This window comes from Triticum aestivum, chromosome 2A (genome assembly GCF_018294505.1).
Source record: "Triticum aestivum cultivar Chinese Spring chromosome 2A, IWGSC CS RefSeq v2.1, whole genome shotgun sequence".
Classification (NCBI taxonomy): Eukaryota; Viridiplantae; Streptophyta; class Magnoliopsida; order Poales; family Poaceae; genus Triticum; species Triticum aestivum.
Genome location: NC_057797.1, coordinates 496,717,445 through 496,726,974, shown reverse-complemented (window position 1 = coordinate 496,726,974; position 9,530 = coordinate 496,717,445).

The following is a 9,530-nucleotide window of genomic DNA, read 5'->3' as shown; positions in this document are numbered from 1 at the left end:
ATAACGAAATCTCAAAGGGATAACTCAATTCTCACAACAAGATAGAGAGGGAGAAACACCATAAGATCAAACTATATCAACAAAGCTCGCGACACATCAAGATCGTGCCAAATCAAGAACATGAGAGAGAGAGAGAGATCAAACACATAGCTACTAGTACAAACCATCAGCCCCGAGGGTGGACTACTCCCTCCTCTTCATGGTGGTCATCGGGATGATGAAGATGGCCCCCAGTGATGATTTCCCCTCCGGCAGGTTGCCAGAACAGGGTTTAGATTTGTTTTTTGTGGCTATAGAGGCTTGCCGTGGCGGAACTTCTGATCTATGGTTATTTCTGGGGGTTTCTGTATTTATAGGATTTTTTGGCATCGGTTTCACGCTGAGATGGGCCACGAGGTGCCCATTACCCACCAGCCCACCACTTTGGCACCTCGTGGCTCTTTTGGTCCTCGCACGAAGCTTCGGAGGTCTCTTTTGTTCCAAAAAAATTTGTCAAAAAGTTTCACTGCATTTGGACTTAATTTGATATGGATTTTCTGGAAACCAAAAACAGGCAAGAAACAGCAATTGGCACTGGACACTAGGTCAATATGTTAGTCGATAAATATCATATAAAAAGTGCAACAAAATCATAAAACTATAAGAAACATGGCATGTATACTTCATAAATTATAGATACGTTGGAGATGTATCAGCATACCCAAGCTTAATGCATGCTGGTCCTTGAGTAGGTAAATGATAAAAGAAATAATTTATGAATCCCCATTGTCACATTCCTCGGGAATCTTTGAGTTGAGTGACAAAACATATATCAAGTGAATTAATATGATACCCCATTGTCACAATGGGTATTCATAGCAAGACATACATCAAGTGCTCTCAAATCCATAAAATATTCAATCCGATAATAACGAAATCTCAAAGGGATAACTCAATTCTCACAACAAGATAGAGAAGGAGAAACACCATAAGATCAAACTATATCAACAAAGCTCGCGATACATCAAGATCATGCCAAATCAAGAACATGAGAGAGAGAGAGATCAAACACATAGCTACTAGTACAAACCGTCAGCCCCGAGGGTGGACTACTCCCTCCTCTTCATGGTGGTCATTGGGATGATGAAGATGGCCCCCGGTGATGATTTCCCCCTCCGGCAGGTTACCGGAACATGGTTTAGATTAGTTTTTTGTGGCTATAGAGGCTTGCCGTGGCGGAACTTCTGATCTATGGTTATTTCTGGGGGTTTCCGTATTTATAGGATTTTTTGGCGTCGGTTTCACGCTGAGATGGGCCACGAGGTGCCCAGTACCCACCAGCCCACCACTTTGGCACCTCGTGGCTCTTTTGGTCCTCGCACGAAGCTTCGGGGGGCTCTTTTGTTCCCAAAAAAAGTTGTCAAAAAGTTTCACTGCATTTGGACTTAATTTGATATGGATTTTCTGGAAACCAAAAATAGGCAGAAAACAGCAATTGGCACTGGACACTAGGTCAATATGTTAGTCGATAAATATCATATAAAAGTGCACCAAAATCATAAATCTATAACAAACATGGCATGTATACTTCATAAATTATAGATATGTTGGAGATGTATCAACATACCCAAGCTTAATGCATGCTGGTCCTCGAGTAGGTAAATGATAAAAGAAATAATTTATGAATCCCCATTGTCACATTCCTCGGGAATCTGTGAGTTGAGTGCCAAAACATATATCAAGTGAATTAATATGATACCCCATTGTCACAATGGGTATTCATAACAAGACATACATATTGTGCTCTCAAATCCATAAAAGTATTCAATCCAATAATAATGAAATCTCAAAGGGATAACTCAATTCTCACAACAAGATAGAGAGGGAGAAACACCATCTGATCAAACTATATTAACAAAGCTCGCGATACATCAAGATCGTGCCAAATCAAGAACATGAGAGAGAGAGGGAGAGATCAAACACATAGCTACTAGTACAAACCATCAGCCCCGAGGGTGGACTACTCGCTCCTCATCATGGTGGTCGTCGGGATGATGAAGCTGGCCCCCGGTGATAATTTCCCCCTCCGGCAGGCTGCCAGAACAGGGTTTAGATTGGTTTTTTTGTGGCTATAGAGGCTTAGGACGGCGGAACTTCTGATCTAGGTTTATTTCTAGGGGTTTCCGTATTTATAGGATTTTTTGGCATCGGTTTCACGCTAAGATGGGCCACTAGGTGCCAATACCCACCGGCCCACCACTTTGGCACATCGTGGCTCTTCTGGTCCTCCCACGAAGCTTCGGGGGTCTCATTTACTCCAAAAAAATGTCAGAAATTTTCACTGCATTTTGACTTATTTGATATGGGTTTTCTGGAAACCAAAAACAAGCAGAAAATAGCAATTGGCACTAGACACAAGGTCAATATGTTAGTCGATAAAAATCATATAAAAGCCATATAAAAGTGCACCAAAATCATACAAAACTATAATAAACATGGCATGAATACGTCATAAATTATAGATACGTTGGAGATGTATCAGCATACCCAAGCTTAATGCATGCTCGTCCTCGAGTAGGTAAATGATAAAAGAAATAATTTATGAATCCACATTGTCACATACCTCGGGAATCCGTGAGTTGAGTGACAAAACATATATCAAGTGAATTAATATGATACCCCATTGTCACAATGGGTATTCATAGCAAGACATACATCAAGTTCTCTCAAATCCATAAAAGTATTCAATCCGATAATAACGAAATCTCAAAGGGATAACTCAATTCTCACAACAACATAGAGAGGGAGAAACACCATATGATCAAACTATATTAACAAAGCATGCGATACATCAAGATCGTGCCAAATCAAGAACATGAGAGAGAGATCAAACATATAGCTACTATTACAAACCCTCAGCCCCGAGGGTTAACTACTCGCTCCTCATCATGGTGGTCATCGAGATGATCAAGATAGCCCCCGGTAATGATTTCCCCCTCTGGCAGGCTGCCGAAACAAGGTTTAGATTTGTTTTTTGTGGCTATAGAGGCTTGCGGCGGCGGAACTTCTGATCTAGGATTATTTCTGGGGGTTTCCGTATTTATAGGATTTTTTGGCATCGGTTTCACGCTAAGATGGGCCACTAGGTGCCTAGTACCCACCAGCCCACCACTTTCGCACCTCGTGGCTCTTCTGGTCCTCCCATGAAGCTTCGGGGGTCTCATTTACTCCAAAAAAATGTCAAAAAGTTTCACTGTATTTGGACTTAATTTGATATGGATTTTCTGGAAACCAAAAACAAGAAGAAAATAGCAATTCGCACTGGACACTAGGTCAATATGTTAGTCGATAAAAATCATATAAAAGCCATATAAAAGTGCACCAAAATTATACAAAACTATAATAAACATGGCATGAATACGTCATAAATTATAGATACGTTGGAGATGTATCAGCATACCCAAGCTTAATTCATGCTCGTCCTCGAGTAGGTAAATGATAAAAGAAATAGTTTATGAATCCCAATTGTAACATACCTCGAGAATTCGTGAGTTGAGTGCCAAAACATATATCAAGTGAATTAATATGATACCTCCTTGTCACAATGGCTATTCATAGCAAGACATACAGCAAGTGCTCTCAAATCCATAAAAGTATTCAATCCGATAATAACAAAATCTCAAAGGGATAACTCAATTCTCACAACAAGATAGAGAGGGGAAACACCATATGATCAAACTATATTAACAAAGCTCGCGATACATCAAGATCGTGCCATATCAAGAACATGAGAGAGAGAGAGAGATCAAACACATAGCTACTAGTACAAACCGTCAGCCCCGAGGGTGGAGTACTCCCTCCACATCATGGTGGTCGTCGGGATGATGAAGATGGGCCCTCGGTGATGGTTTCCCCCTCCGGCAGGCTGCCGGAATAGGGTTTAGATTTGTTTTTTGTGGCTATAGAGGCTTGCGGCGGCGGAACTTCTGATCTAGGGTTATTTCTGGGGTTTCCATATTTATAGAATTTTTTGGTGTCGATTTCACGCTGAGATGGGCCACGAGATGTCCAGTACCCACCAGCCCACCACTTTGGCACCTCGTGGCTCTTCTGGTCCTCCACGAAGCTTCGGGTGTCTCTTTTGTTCCAAAAAAAATTGTCAAAAAGTTTCACTCCATTTGGACTTAATTTGTTATGGATTTTCTGGAAACCAAAAACAAGCAGAAAACAGCAATTGGCACTGGACACTAGGTCAATATGTTAGTCGATAAAAATCATATAAAAGCCATATAAAAGTGCACCAAAATCATACAAAACTATAATAAACATGGCATGAATACTTCATAAATTATAGATACATTGGAGATGTATGAGCATACCCAAGCTTAATTCATGCTTGTCCTCGAGTAGGTAAATGATAAAAGAAATAATTTATGAATCCCCATTGTCACATACGTCGGGAATCTATGAGTTGAGTGCCAAAACATATATCAACTGAATTAATATGATACCCCATTGTCACAATGGGTATTCGTAGCAAGGCATACATCAAGTGCTCTCAAATCCATAAAGGTATTCAATCCGATAATAACGAAATCTCAAAGGGATTACTCAATTCTCACAACAAGATAGAGATGCAGAAACACCATATGATCAAACTATATTAACAAAGCTCGTGATACATCAATATCATGCAAAATCAAGAACATGAGACAGAGAGAGAGATCAAACACATAGCTACTAGTACAAACCCTGAGCCCCGAGGGTGGACTACTCCCTCCTTATCATGGTGGTCGCCGGGATGATGAATATGGCCCTCGGTGATGATTTCCCCCTCCGGCAGGCTGCCGGAACAGGGTTTAGATTGGTTTTTTGTGGCTATAGAGGCTTGCGGCGATGGAACTTCTGATCTAGGGTTATTTCTGGGGGTTTCTGTATTTATAGGATTTTTTGGCATCGGTTTCACGCTGAGATGGGCCACTAGGTACCCAGTACCCACCAGCCCTCCACTTTGGCACCTCATGGCTCTTCTGGTCCTCCCACGAAGCTACGGGGGTCTCATTTACTCCAAAAAAATTGTCAAAAAGTTTCGCTGCATTTAGACTTAATTTGATATGGATTTTCTTGAAACCAAAAACAAGCAGAAGATAGCAATTGGCACTGGACACTAGGTCAATATGTTAGTCGATAAAAATCATATAAAAGCCATATAAAAGTTCACCAAAATCATACAAAACTATAATAAACATGCAATGAATATGTCATAAATTATAGATACGTTGGAGATGTATCAGCATACCCAAGCTTAATTCATGCTCGTCCTCGAGTAGGTAAATGATAAAAGAAATAATTTATGAATCCCCATTGTCACATACCTTGGGAATCCGTGAGTTGAGTACCAAACATATATCAAGTGAATTAATATGATACCCCATTGTCACAACGGGTATTCATAGCAAGACATACAGCAAGTGCTCTCAAATCCATAGCTAGTTGACGGGAAAATAATATATTGTAAAGTAGACCCGGGGGGCATAGGTTTCACTAGTGGCTTCTCTCAAGATAGCATATATTATGGTGGGTGAATAAATTACTGTCGAGCAATTGATAGAAAAGCGCATAGTTATGAGAATATCTAGGCACGATCATGAACATAGGCATCACATCCATGTCAAATAGACCGAAACGATTCTGCATCTACTACTATTACTCCAGACATCAACCGCTATCCACCATGCATCTAGAGTATCAAGTTCATAAGAACAGAGTAACGCATTAGGCAAGATGACATAATGTAGAGGGATAAACTCAAGCTATATGATATAAACCCCATCTTTTTATCCTTGATGGCAACAATACAATATGTGCCTTGCTGCCCCTGCTGTCACTAGGAAAGGACACCGCAAGATTGAACCCAAAGCTAAGCACTTCTCCCATTTCAAGAAAGATCAATCTAGTAGGCCAAACCAAACTGATAATTCGAAGAGACTTGCAAAGATATAAAATCATGCATATAAAAATTCAGAGAAGAATCAAATATTTTTCATAGATAATCTTAATCATAAACCCACAATTCATTGGATCTCAGCAAACACACCGCAGAAAGAATTACATCGAATAGATCTCCAAGAACATCGAGGAGAACTTTGTATTGAGATCCAGAGAGAGAGAGAGAAGAAGCCATCAAGCTAATAACTATGGACCCGAAGGTTTGTGGTAAACTACTCTCACATCATCGGAGAGGCTATGGTGTTGATGTAGAAGCCCTTCGTGATCGAATCCCCCTCCGGCAGATCGCCGGAAAAGGTCCCCAGATGGGATCTCACAGGTACAGAAGGTTGCGGCGGTGGAAAAGTGGTTTTGTGGCTCCCCTGGATGTTTTTAGGGTATAAGAGAATATATAGGCAAAAGAAGTAGGTCGGTGGAGCTACGTGGGGCCCATGAGGGTGGGGGTGCGCCTGGCCCCCTGGGCGCGCCGCCCTACCTCGTGGCCGCCTCGCTGTTTCCTTGACGTCCACTCCAAGTCTCCTGGATTGTGTTTGTTCCAAAAAAAGATCCTCACGAAGGTTTCATTCCGTTTGATATTCCTTTTATGCGAAACACTGAAATAGGTAAAAAACAGCAATTTGCATTGGGCCTTCGGTTAATAGGTTAGTCCCCAAAATAATATAAAAGTGCCTAATAGCCCATTAAACATCCTAAACAGATAATATAATAGCATGGAACAATCAAAAATTATAGATCCGTTGGAGATGTATCAAGCATCCCCAAGCTTAATTCCTGCTCGTCCTCGAGTAGGTAAATGATAAAAACAGAATTTCTGATGTGGAGTGCTACCTAACATAATTTTCAATGTATTTCTCTTTATTGTGGCATGAATGTTTAGATCCGAAAGATTCTAGACAGAAGTTTAATATTGACATAAAAAATAAAAATACTTCAAGCAATGATAACCAAGCAATCATGTCTTATCAAAATAACATAGCCAAAGAAAGCTTATCCCTACAAAATCATATAGTTTGGCCATGCTTCATTTTCGTCACACAAAATGCTACCATCATGCACAACCTCGATGACAAGCCAAGCAATTGTTTCATACTTTAGCCTTTTCAAACTCTTTCAACTTTCACACAATATATGAGCGTGAGCCATGGACATAGCACTATGGGTGGAATAGAATATGATGATGGAGGTTGTGTGAGAAGACAAAAAGGGAGAAAGTCTCACATTGACGCATCTAATCGACGGGCTATGGAGATGCCCATCAGTTGATGTCAATGTAAGGAGTAGGGATTGCCGTGAAACGGATGCACTAGAGCTATAAATATATGAAAGCTCAACAAAAGAAACTAAGTGGGTGTGCATCCAACTTGCTTGCCCACAAAGACCTAGGGCATTTTGAGGAAGCTCAATACTGGAATATACAAGCCAAGTTCTATAATGAAAAATTCCCACTAGTATATGAAAGTGACAACATAAGAGACTCTCTATCATGAAGATCATGGTGCTACTTTGAAGCACAAGTGTGGAAAAAGGATAGTAACATTGCCCCTTCTCTCTTTTTCTCTCATTTTTTGGGCCTCTCCCTTTTTTATGGCCTTTCTCTCTTTTTTCCGAAGAACTTTCCTCACATGGGACAATGTTCTAATAATGAAAATCATCACACTTTTATTTATGTAACACCTCGGATGTAACTTTCCCTATTTGTACTCCAACTCTTGCCGTTTCCGGCGTTAAGTTATTTTATTTTCTCGGGTTTGGGTTTTGCCTCCGTGTGTTGTTGTCGTTGTCATGCATCTCATATCATGTCATCATGTGCATTTCATTTGCATACGTGTTTGTCTCATGCATTCGAGCATTTTCCCCGTTGTCTGTTTTGCGTTCCGGCGCTTCGTTCTCCTCCGGTGGTCATTTCTAGCTTTCTTTCGTGTGTGGGGATTAAACATTTCCGGATTGGACCGAGACTTGCCAAGCGGCCTTGGTTTACTACCGGTAGACCGCCTGTCAAGTTTCGTACCATTTGGACTTCGTTTGGTACGCCAACGGTTAACCGAGGGACCGAAAAGGCCTCGTGTGTGTTGCAGCCCAACACCCCTCCAATTTGGCCCAAAACCCATCAAACTCTTCTCCATGTCCTAGAGCGTTCGATCACGATCGCGTGGCCGAAAACCGCACCTCATTTGGACTCTCGTAGCTCCCTCTATGCCTATATATACACCCCCCTCCAAATCCGGATCTTTCTTCCCCCCGAAACCCTAAAAAATCTTCGTCGCGCGCCGCCGGACGAAATCCTGCCGGGCCGGACACGTCTGACCCAGCCGCCACCGCCACGTGTCGCCCTGGGATACGCCCGCGCCGCCGCCCCACTTCGTCGCCGCCGCCGGCCCGGGAGGCCCAGATCGGGCCCCCGAGGCCCATCCGCCGCCCGCCGCCGCCTACCGAGCCGCCGTCCTCCTCTTCCCCGCGACGCCTGGTCACCGGCCGCCGCCGCCACGACGCCGCCGCGCTCCAACGCCGCCCCGCCGCTCGTCGCCTCTCCGACCCCGCCGCCGCATCGTCACCGTCTCGCCGGTCGGCCGAGGCCCGGCGAGCTCCCCTTCCTCCGGCCGCCGCCAACTCCTCTCCGGTGATCCTCGGGAGGCGCACCCCGATCCAGATCCGAGGCGGCTACAGTAAACCCTAGAGGTGTTTTTTTTTGCTAACTCCCGAAATTGCAGATCCAAGTGCCTCTGTTCGGGGCCCCGTAACTTTGCATCCGTAGCTCCGATTTGGGCATATAGCACATCAAAATGTTCATCTCAGAGAGTGAATCATTTCATTCCATTGCATCATTTTCATTAGAGTACATCTTGATGCCCGGAATGCTGTTAGAAGAGGGCTACTTGAGTTAATTGTCAGATCTGTTACTCCGTTTAGCACTTTTGTCATTTTTGCCATGATTGTTGTGTGCATGATATGCCCGTGAGTTCTACATATGTTTTGTTAAGGGTTTTGTCATCTTTCCAGAGGTGCAACCCATGTATTTTTAGGATGTGTGTGGTGACTTGTGCAAGCTTGCAAAGTGGTGCACTTGCTAATTCTGTTTTCAGGGACTTAGTGATTTCACTAAGTCCTGGGATTGTTTATCTCATGATGCCATATGTTCATGTTGTTTCCTAGTGATCCGTGCCTCTTTTGAGGATGATCAGTAAGGGAGTTTTGTTAATATTGTAGTGCTCTATCCATCCATGTCTTTGTTTACAATTATGGAGCACCCTAGCTTGAGTCAATCGAGCTCTACTTTTGCTTCGTTGCGAATCTAGGCAGATCGTCAACTTGTTTGCGATTTCGCCGATGTTATTGTAGATGATCCGTGCATGCTATGCGACTGTTCTTGCCATGTCTAGCTTGCATTTTGTGCCTTCTTAAGGGATGTATGCTTGTCTTGCCATGACTTGCACCGTAGTGAGTGCATCGAGCTCGTAAACATGCCTTCGTGAGTTAGGTTTTAGCATGTCCCAGTTTTCACTAAGTCTGAAAACTGATTATGTTTTTGCTATGTTCATGTGCTT